A 12,474-nucleotide genomic window follows, 5' to 3' on the forward strand; every position below is an offset into this window, starting at 1 on the left:
TAAACGGATTAAGTAGGTCTCCTGATTAACCTTTCTCATTTCACTCATTCTTATCTCTGTTGCCCTTTCATCCACCTCTCACCCACCTAATAAACATTTTAATGTATTTGCATATATTTTACCCACTCCATATTTCTGACTGTAAGTAGCATCTTCAAATGTTTTCATCTTTACGACTTTAGTTGAAAGCCAGACTACGGACATTGATCTATGAATACAGGCTATTGATCTATGGATATATTAATACAAGCAGTGAGTATCTACTAAAACTCCCAGCTTATGCAACACTGGTTGCTTTAAGATTCTAGTTTTCTGAGTGCCAGCTAACTAGAAGGTCATTTATTTTGAAAAGAAAATTTCAACTTCTGTTCATTTCTCATTGACCATATCACTGCAATATAGATAACACAATAGGAGGTAAAAAGTAAGGCAAAAGTTAAACTTCTCTGTAAACATTAGAAAAAGTTTTAAAGATTAGTCCTCCTCTACTTTCTTTTTATTTCTTTTCCTCCATATCACTTTCATTTTCATATTATGGTAAGCATCTTAATGTTTGCTCTGAAACTTAATGTACCTTATTTCCACTTTTCTTAGCTTTGTAGATAATGTGTTATGACATTAACAAATAGGGACAAATAGATAAACATATCATTTAAAAATTATTTTTCTGAATTCGCTCAAATATAAATTTTAAGTGAATAGAAACATGAAACAGAAGTACAAGCACCATGCAATTCTGAGAGACTAAGAATGGTGTGGAAGAAAGCAAGTTTCATTATACCATTATGTAGTATGTTAGTAGCTAGAGAAATGCTTTATTTCTTAAATTACAAATTCTACAGTCACTAAAATATTAAATATTTAAAAAATTAAAAAGAGATAGAAGCCACTAAGAAGGTTTATTTATGTCTTGTTTCTTTGGATGACTAGCTTACTCATTTTAGGTTAATTGGCTTTTTTTCTCACTATCCTTATGTTTCTGACACAATTGATTCCCCTCGAAATAAAATTAGATGAACTTATTTATGCAAATATGTATATTAGGTTTGATCATATATTGTTGATTTACCTTCAAAAAAATTACCTAGTTAAATATAATCATTGCAGTGTTTTCCTTAACTTCTTTCTCTTAAATTTAATGTAATTTAATTTAACTTATTAATCTTAATTTATTTTAACTTTCTATTCTCAGCCATATCTATATGTATTTATGAAATTTTCAAGCAATGTGGGTGAGGTAATAATTTCTGCTGACTTTATTAACCTGTTGAGAAGACCAGTGGACCACTGCTATGGATTGGAAGCAACTAGAATCCCTTGGAATGCCCCTGCTGCTGCCTTGGCTCACAAATTCAACGTCTACCTTTATGATGTTTCTAGATAAACCATGTGATGAGTTGGTGATGTAATCATGGCTACTGAAGACACTTGCCAAGGTTTTCACTATTGAGAAAGAGCAGAAATCGTATTTTTATTTTTCCTTCTCCTTAATCTGAAGGGCATGCAAAAGTTGTCACTAAATGCAATTGAATAGGAACAAAGCCAGTTTCTAAGCTTTTAAATAGTGATTCCGTTTTGAAGAAAATCCTGGTGAAACATTTACTACAGCTCCACACAAATGTCATGTTGAGTGAAAGCATTTTGATTTAATACAATTTTCTTTGTCTGAAATATGATACAATGAAATAAGTTTTGAATATCCAAAACACACAGCATGATGAATACTTAACTAAAATATATGTAAAATGTTTTCAGCTATTTTTACAAAAATTAGAGTCTAAAGTTTGGTGGTTCCCTTTTTATTGCAGCCTCCCCCCGCCCCCGCAGACCATTCCTTTTTATTTAATTCATGTGGTTTTATCAGAAACTGTCTTTTTATAGCTTTTGAAATCTCAACTTCCGGAGTGTTTGAAATGAACTATGCTGGGGTCCGTGATGTTGTCTAACCATGTAGGCTGTGCCAAGACTCCTACAACTGAAAATAGAATTAAATGATTATATAAAAATATTAGAAGTTGTAAAATATATTAAATGTTGCATTATTAGAATTCATTTAATTGAGCAGCCAAGACACTTTAATTTTCTAGAAAAAAGATAATCGGTACACTGGAAGGAAAATGGCAGCTGAGTAGGTGGAAGCTGAGCCCACTTGCTTGTGCCCCCAGCATGGATTTTCGGCTGATCTGACAAGTGACCTGAACAATCAACGGAATCTCAGCTGATATGAATTTTTGAAACCAAGGAGTACAGAGGATGCTTTAAACCGTCTGGTAAGAGAGTTTATAAGTTGAGGGGAAAATGCCCTGTGCGAGGTGCCTGCAGCGGAGGAGAGATCAGATGGAGTGGCTCCCCTCCCGGAGTGGGGCCCTGGTCCCACAAAGGGAAACCACCAACCCGAGTCAGGAGAGACTTGGAAGGATATACAAAGTCTGGGAGACTTAGGCTACACACATACAGACACACAGCGAGCGGCACGTCCACAGCTGCAGCGCCAACCCCGGGAGTTCCAGAAACTCCATCTGTTACAACTGCCAGAGACACTGCCAGGCTGTGAAAGAGCCCTAAGAGACTTGGTGTGTATTGGGGAGGTGGAGTGCACAGAGAACCTGCCCAGGGCTCCGTGTTACAGTGTGGGGGCCACATAGAGATTCTTTTAAAAGGGGATTTGAGATGAAATTACTCAGGGACCCCTTGGTTACATGCATGTGCAGCGGCTTTGCCAACAAAGAAACCAGAGTGAAAGCACAGTTTGGTCCCACTGAGTCCATCTGCACAGGAAAAACAGAAAGTGGCACTGTGAAGGTATTGCGGGGCCCAGACCAGCACAGCTGGTGAGTGGGGGGGGGGGGGGGGGCGGGGCGTTGCTGAGCAGAGGGAAGAGTTCAGGCCTGAGTCTCCTGCAAGAGCTGCAGGCTGGGTACTAGACAGCCAAGAGCTGAACACCTGAGATTCATTGTATCCAGGCAGGTTCCCTCACAGGCAGCTGTGCCCAACCCCCACCTACAGGATTGCAGGCTCTGCAGATCAGTGTGGCCAGGCTTAGGAACCCACTGCTCAACGCTTATTTGCGGGGGAATAAAGAGGAAGCTCTAAAAGAGCCCTTTTGGAACATCTATCACACACTGCAAGCTATGCTGGCTCCTTGGGCCCTGATCCACAGAAACTGATAGAGCAGAGAGATTAGAGACAGGTACAACAAGGGACATTCAGACACCTCCCCATCCCCGGCTCTTACACAGAGCTGCCATGAGTGCTAAGCAGGAAAGAACTGCCCCTTTTACACAGACTGACCCCTCACAGGAAATGGACGGCTAATTCATCAGAAACTATACATTATTGGAAATAATCTGGGACAGACCAAGACATGTGGCTGGGGGCAGTGAAACACTTCCACCATCTCTCTGAAGACCGAACAGGGCTTCCCTGGGGTGACCCAGGGATTCCACTTTCCTAATCTCACCAGAGGCCCCCCTAGTTGCACTGGAGACAGGTGGAGGTGGTACTGTCAGTGCTCTCAGACATTAGATGAACCACTCCTGGGCCTTTGTGTTGATGGAAAGTCGGCAGGGCAGAACAGTGGGGATCAGCCAAGCCTGAAGGAGACAGCCACAGACTATGGATCACTTGCAGACTCAAATAGCCTGCCTACGGCTAGACTAGGACACCATCTGATATTACCAAGGGCTAATTCAGAAACAGGAAACAGTGGCAAACACTAGACTCTGCTGAGACGAATTTCACCATGGTCTTCTTCATTATTTCAGTTATTTTTTCCCTCCTGCATAGCTTTTTAATATTTTTTCTTCAAGCTTTTCCTTATTATTTCACTATTTTTAAATTTTAGTTGATTTCAAATCTCATATTTTATTGCTCCCTTCTCTTACTCCATTTTGCCTTCTTCCTCTTCTTATTTTTGTTTTAAATGTTATTTTTTCCTTTCTATGCCTTGCTTCTGTTCTGCACTCTTACTATTTCTCCTCCCTCCAGCCTCTCAAAAACATTTTTCTTTCCATTAGTCATCTCATATTCCTTTTCCTTTTTTTATAATACCCTTATTCTCTCTACACCTTTTTTCATCTTTGCTCATTGGTTGTTCATATGATGGTGGTGGTTGCAATTCTTCGAATTTATTCCTAGAAGTTCATTACTTTTGTATTTCAAATCTCAAATTTTACTGTTCCCCTCTCCTCCTTCATTTTAACTTCTTACTGCCCTTCTTTTCTTTCTTTCTTTCTTTCTTTCTTTCTTTCTTTCTTTCTTTCTTTCTTTCTTTCTCTTTCTTTTTGTTTTACATTTTATTTCTTCCTTCTCTTAGCCTGGTTTTCATTCTTTGCTCTTATTATTTCTTCTCCCTCTATCCTCTCAAAATCACTTTTTTCCCTTTGGACATCTCATTATCCCTTTTCTTTCTTTTTTTTCTTCTTATTCCCTTTTCACCATTGGTAATCTTTGCTCATTTGTTTTTGATATTTCTGTGGTGGATGTTTTTTTCAATTTTGTTCCTATTTTTCACTATTTTTTAAAACCTCATATTATACTCTTCCCCTTTCTTACTCCAATTTGCCTTCTTTCCTCCTTTCCTCCCACTTTTTACTTATAAGGTAAATTTTATTTTCTTTCTTTCTTCACCTTGTATCTGTTCCCTACTCTTATTATTTCTCCTCCACCTACCCTCTCAAAATCATTTTTCTTCCCATTAGTCATCTCATATTCATTTTTCCTTTCTTATAATAGTTTTTCCACTTTTATTAATATTTTCTAATTTATCATTGATAGTATGGTTGTGGTAGGGAGTTATTTTTGCAGGTGTTGGTTTATTTTCCTGGGTTTTTTGTTTTGTTTTGTTCTGGCAGCACCTGTACAACAGCATACAAGAAGTGGTGGGTATGACTCTCAGTCATCCAGCTGGGAGGAAGAACCCACTGAAAAACAATCCAACAACAAACAAAACCCAATTAAAACAGGAGAACCCACATAAAAGGCATCCCAAAAGCATTCAGCTCAGAAGATCAAGGAGACCGCAACACTGAGTCCCACAGGTCTCCTACCACAGAAGGCCACCACACAAACACAGGAAATCAAAGCAGATCAATCTAATACAAAGAAACTAACAAAAAGAGTCACCTAAAAAGGGAAGACAAAAAAACAACCCTCAATCAAAAAGAAAGGAAGAATCCCCAGAAGGAGCACTAAATGAAATATAGGCAAGCAATCTATCAGACATAGAGTACAAAATAATGGTTATAAGGATGCTCAAAGAGCTCAGTGAGAACTACAAGAAACTCTATGGGAGCTACAAGAAACTTAGTGGGAATTACATCAGCATGGAAAAAGACTTAGAAAGTATGAATAAGAGCAAGGAGGAAATAAAGAATACAATATCTGAAATGATGAATACAGTAGAAGTAATTGAAAGCAGGCTAGATGAAGCAGAGGGTCAAATCAGCAAGTTGGAAAACAACTTAGCATAAAACACCCAGACAAAGCAATAAAACAAAACAAAACAAAATTTAAAAAAGACTCAAAAATAATGATGATGGTTTAAGGGAGCTGTAGAACAACATGAAGTATAATAATATTCAATCACAGAGATACCAGAAAGAGAAGAAAAGGAGAAAGGTATAGAAAACTTGTTTGAAAAAAGCAATGATAGGAAACTTCCCTAAGGTGCTGAGGGAAAAAGTCATGTATGTCTAGGAAACATAGAGAGTCTCAATCAAGAGGAACCCAAAGAGGACCACTCCAAGACACATCATAATTAAAATGGCAACATTTAAAGAAAAGAGAGAATTATAAAGGCAAAAAGGAAGAAACAACTAATACTATACAAGGGAGAACTGATAAGGCTATCAGCTGATTACTCAATAGAAACACTACAAGCCAGAAGGGAATGGCACAAAATATTCCAAATAATGAAATGCAAAGGCCCACAAACCAAGACTACTCTACCCAGCAAGGCTCTCATTTAAAACGGAAAGTGAAATAAGGAACTTCCCAGACAAGAAAAAAAAAAAAAAAAGGTTAAAAGAGTACATCTCCACCAAGCCAGCACTGCAAGAGATGCTAAAGGGACTGCATAAAGGGACTAATTGAGAGAGAGATAGAGAGAGAGAGAGGGAGGAACCTAGGTACAAAGGAAAAAATGGCAATGAACAAGTACCTATCAATACTAATCTTAAATGTGAGTGGATTAAATGCTCCACAAAAGTATTAGGTAGCTTAATGGATAAGAAAGGATGACCTGCATGCATGTTGTCTACAAGAGACCCAACTCAGAACAAAAGATCTACAAGGACTGAAAGTGAAGAGATGGAAAGAAATATTCCAAACAAATGGACATAGGAAAAATAGACTTCAAAACAAAGGTCATAACAGGAGACAAAGAAGCTGACTGCATAATACTTAAGGAAGCTATAGGGAACGGTTTCACGTGTGGGAAATGTACCCCAGCTCCAATTAGAAAAGCCAGTGAGTGCGAGGTTTGGCAGGCAGGATCCACACCCACAGACAGGTTCTCCCATGGGGAATCAGGCCTGCATTGCACATACACTGCTATGAGACTTGCTTTTGCTAAAACTCCCTCACCCTGGATTGAGACAGCAAATGTTTACTGAGTATCTAACTTCCTAAAGTCTGTGCTGAAACACCCAAGTATGGAGTGTAACCAGTTCAACCACTTTCCTCCTTGATCTGTAACATCCTTCTCTTTGAAGTAATTACCAGCATTCTGTCCTTTGTTGTCTGTAAAAGGTAATCACCTACCTGTGCATAGTAAGTGAGGACCATCCTCAATGTAATGTGCCCAGAAAAGCAATAAAAGCCTATTCAGGAAGGGGGCAGCTCTCTCTCTTGAGCTCTCTCTAGCCCTCTCACCCTCTCTCACTTAGAGAGTGGCCATTACATCCCTTTTTCTCCACATGATTTCTGTAGTCCGTGTATATTCGTATATTGCAGCCACAACACAGGATCCTTCTGGCCAGGATCCGCATCAGAAGCAGTCCAACAAGGAGATATAACTGTTGTAAACATATATGCACCCAACATAGGAGCACCTAAATATATAAGGAAAATCTTGGAGGACTTGAAAAAGATATTAACAGAAACACAGTCATCACAGGGGATTTCAACACCCCACTATCAACAATGGATAGATCTTCCAAACAAAGAATCAACAAGACTTTGTAGCATTAAATGACACTCTAGATCAAATGGGGTCTAATTGATATATACAGAACATTTCAAGCCCAAAAAGCAAAATATGCATTCTTTTCTGATGCGTGTAACATATTCAAAAATAGATGACATGATAGGACACAAAACAAGCCTCAACAAATTCAAGAAACTTGAAATCATATAAAGCATCTTCTCAGATTACAATGGCTTGAAACTAGAAAGCAACCTCAAGGAAAAAACTGAAAAACATTCAAGTACATGGAGACTGAATAACATGTTATTCAATAATGAATGTGTTAACAATGAGATGATCAAGGAAGAAATCAAAAAGTACCTGGAAACATTTGAAAATGAACACAAAACAACCCAACACCTATGGGACACAGCAAAAGCAGTTCTGAGAGGGAAGTTCATAGCAATACAGGCCTACCTTGAAGAAGATAGAAAAATCTCAACTAAATAATGTTATTCTACATCTACAAGAACTAGAGGAACAACAATAAACAAAGGCCAGAATGAGTAGAAGGAAGCAAATAATCAAGATTAGAGCAGAATTAAATGACATAGAGACTTAAAAAACAATTCAAAGGATCAATGAATCCAGAAGTTAATCTTTGAAAAAATAAACAAAATTGACAAACCATAAACCAGACCCATTGAGAGAGAGAAAGAGAGAGAGAGAGAGAGAGAGAGAGAGAGAGAAGACCTAAATAAACAAAATCAGAAATGAAAGAGGAGAAGTTACAATCAATACCACAGGAATACAAAGGTTTGTAAGAAATTCCTATGAAAAACTATATGCTAAGAAATTGGACAACCTGGGTGAAATAGATAAATTACTAGAAACATACAATCTTCCAAAATTGAATCAAGAAGAAGCAGAAAGCCTGACTAGACTGATAACAACTAGTGAAATTGAATTTGTAATAAAAAAAAAAAAAAACTCCAGGCACACAAAAGACCTGGACTGGATGGCTTCACAGTTGAATTTTACCAAATATTCAAAGAAGAACTAATATCTATCCTTCTCAAACTATTCCATAAAATTTGAGAAGGTAGACTTCCAAACTCTTTTTATGAGACCAGTATTATCCTAAATCCAAAACCAGGTAAAGACACAGCAAAGAAAGAAAACTACAAGCCAATATCTCTGATGAACGTAGATGCTAATATCTTCAACAAAATATTGGCAATTCGGGTCCTGAGCAATACATGAAAAAATCACATACCATGATCAAGTGGGATTCATCCCATGGATGCAAAGATGGTACAATATTACCAAATCAATAAACATAATACACTACATAGACAAAATAAAGGACAAAAATCACATGATCATATCTATAGATGCTGAAAATCATTTGATAAAATCCAGCACCCATTTATTATAATAACACTCATCTAAGTGGGAATAGAGGGAGCATTCCTCAACATAATAAAGGCCATATATGAGAGACCTACAGCCAACATCATACTCAGGAGGCAAAAACTAAAAGCTTTTCCCTTAAGAGTAGGAATAAGACAAAGGTGTCTGCTTTCACCATTCTTATTCAACATAATATTGGAAGTTCTAGTCATAGTGATCAGACAAGAAGAAATAAAAGGCATCCAAATTAGAAAGGAGGGAGCAACACTGTCATTATTCATAGGAAACATGATAGCATTAATAGAAAACACTATAGTCTCCACCAAAAAACTACTTGACCTGATAAATGTTTGGCAAAATAGTGGGATGCAGAGTCAATATTCAGAAATCAGTGGCCTTTTTGTATATCAACAATGAACTATCAGAAAGAGAAACTAGGAAAACAATCTAATTTACTAGTGAAACAACAAAAAAATAAAGTTCCCAGGAATAAATTTAACCAAGGAGGTAAAAGACCTGTAGTAGGAAAAATACAGAACACTGAAGAAAGAAATTGAGGATGATACAAATAAATGGAAGCATATACTGTGTTCAAGGGTGGGAAAAATTAACATCATTGAAATGCCCATACTACCCAAAGCAATCTATAGATTCAACACAATTCCTATTAAAATACCAAAAGCATATTTTACAGACCTAGAACAAATATTTCAAAAATTTATATGGGACCAAAAATGCCTCAGCGATCTTGAGAAAGAAGAACAAAGTAGAAGGGGTCACAATATTTGATATCAAATTACATTACAAGGCCACTGTAATCAAAACAGTCTGGTACTGGCATAAGAACAGACACATAGATCAATGGAACACAATAGAGAGCCCAGAAATAAAGCCATGTCTTATGGTCAATTAATATTTGACAAATGGGGCATACAGTGGAATAAAAATAGCCTCTTCAGAAAGTGTTGGAAAAAACTGTACTGGTACATGCAAAAAAAAAAAAAGAAACTAGGCTGCCAACTTACACCATACACCAGAATAAACTCAAAATGGATAAAGGACTTAAATTTAAGTCATGATACCATAAAAATCCTAGAGGAAAACATAGGCAAGAAAATTTCAGGTATCTCACATAGCAATATTTTTGCTGATGTATGTCCCAGGGCAAGGGAAAAAAAGAAAAAAATAAATAAACAAATGGGTCTACATCAAATTAAAAAGCTTCTGCACAGCCAAAGAAACCATCATCAAAATGAAAAGGAAACCAACCATATGGGTAAGCATGTTTTCCAATGATACATTGGACAATGGTTTAATCTCCAAAATATATAAAGAACACATATGACTCAACATCAGAAAAACAAACAATACAATTTAAAATTTGGCAAAATACATGAATAGATACTTCTCCAAGGAGGATGTACATATGGCCCATAGACATGTGAAAAGATGCTCAACATCGGTAGCCATAAGAGAGATGCAAATTAAAACCACAATGAGATATTGCCTCACATCTGTCAGAATGACCATTATCAATAAATCAACAAACAAGTGCTTGAAAGGATGTGGAGAAAAGGGAACCCTAGTGCACTGTTGGTAGGAATGCAGACTGAGGCAGCCATTGTGGAGAACAGTATGGAATTTCCACAAAAAATTAAAAATGGAACTGCCTTTTGCACCAGTGATTCCACCACATGGATTATATGCTAAGAATCTCAAATCACCAATTCAAAAGTGCTTAAGCACCCCTATATTCATAGCAGTGTTATTTACATTTACAGTAGCTAAGTGCTAGTAATAGCCTAAGTGCCCAGCAGTAGATGAGTGGATCAAAAAACAGTGGTTGGTACATTTGCACAATGCAATACTACTCTGCAGAAAGAAAGAAGGAATCATATCTTTTTGACAGCATGGATGGAACTGGAGGTCATTATGCTAAGTGAAATAACCCAGTTGTTGTAAGACAAAAACTATGTGATATCACCTATAAGGAGAATCTAGTGAACAAAATAAACTAATGAGAAAAATAGAACCAAAAGCATCGAAACAGACTGACAGCTGCCGGAAGGGTGGAGCGAGGGGGATAATGGTGGAAAGAAGGGGAAGAGACTAGTCAAAGAATAGGTATGAATTACCCATGGACATGGGCAATGGTGTGGGGATTGATTGTGGGAGCAAGCAGGGTGCAGGATGGGTAGAGGAGGAGAGCAAAGGGGGAAAAATTGAGACAACTGTAACATAATAACAATAAATATTTTTAAATAATTGATGCACTAATTTATTACAATGACTCACAAAGATATTCTTTTCTAAATGACAAGAAAACTGTCAGGTTGTGAAAAGTACTAGTATAATACTCTCATATGAGTAAATTTAAAGATGCAAATTATAACTGGCTTAGGTTAAAAGTTTGGATTTATACATATTATAATAAAATATAGAAAATTTACTTTCTAAATTTTGTATTTAAAAAATCATACATTTCCATTGAAATAGAAGTTTAACCTGCACAGAAATCTAATTTTATTATACATATGTTTTTAAACGATTTATGAGAAATTTTTGTTTCTATGTTTTTATGGAAAAATAGTATCTTAATAAGACCCTAGCTCTCCTTATCAATACCCACAGCACCTTACAACACCACTGATTTTATATTTATCTGAATACTTTGAAAACTATATAATTATAGCTGTAGTGCTTTAAATGTGTAGATATATTTTGAAAGACCTAAGGCTAAAGAAAATACATTTTTAAGAATAATCTATTCTGAATTTTATATATTAGTGCAATTACAAATAGCTAAATCCTGCAAAATATTTATTTACTGTGTCAAACAGCATGAGATTTCACTCATAGAAACATAAAAACATTACTTTTCTTCCTTTGTTTCCCTATGAAGTTGGCCAACCAATTAATCTATTTCTCCCTAGGCCTTTCCTAAAAGTGAGTAAAGTGAAAACTTATTTTTTTTGTGACATTAGAGGGAAAACGATGAACCTTGGGTACAGTATTATTTGTATCCCTGTCACGATGTCCCTGGTACACTCAGCGTTCATCACAGGAGAAGACAACAGACCTTGTCCTAGATGGTGTGCAGTCACTGGTCACTGAAGCTCTTCTACTGGAGAGGACTAAGCATCATCCTGAAGCTGTAACCAAGCTTAACTCAAAACAAAAGGTGGGGGAGCAGGAAGGTGTTTCTTCTTGAAATCACATGATAAACACCAATAAAATTTCTGGGTAATAAAAATGTTTCTTAATGGTATTCAAAGGTATCTATATCAATTTCTTTTCTTCTATTTTATTGAAGTATCCAGAAAACAGAAAATAAATTTGAAGATTAAAATCAACACCAAATGCTTTTCATTTGAGATAAGTATGTATATCTTACATTTCCATTAAAGTTTATAAAAAACAGGCATATAAACTGCCTACATTCATCAGTTTTATTCATTTATGGAAACAAACTTACTGAGAAAACTCCATGTCATTGGAACTAAGCTAGTCTTTGGAGAAACATACAAAAGAAGTATTTTTGGTCTCTCAGGAGTTCGTAGCTCACTGCAGGACATACAATTATAGTGCAGAGAGATAAGTCAAGAGCATGAAAAGACAAGAAAAGACAAAAAAGACATAAAATGGAATCTCAGTTTTCCACTGTGGCCATTCATGAAATCAAGAATCTAGAAAGAATAGAGCTGGGGCTATGGACAACCTATTCACATTCGGAAATATGAACAGGCATCCTGGGTGAAGTACCTTAAGAAAGCATGATATTCTTTTAGTTATGAGAACACTAAATGCTCTGAAAAGTAGACAAAAAGTTTCAGTAGCTTAGCACAATAGACATTTATTTTTTGCTGCCTTTAACATCCTCTGGGTGCCTTTTTGAAGGTTAATTCAAAGGCCCAGGCTTTTTGTCTTGTGCTTCT

Source organism: Desmodus rotundus, chromosome 13, assembly GCF_022682495.2.
Source record: "Desmodus rotundus isolate HL8 chromosome 13, HLdesRot8A.1, whole genome shotgun sequence".
Classification (NCBI taxonomy): Eukaryota; Metazoa; Chordata; class Mammalia; order Chiroptera; family Phyllostomidae; genus Desmodus; species Desmodus rotundus.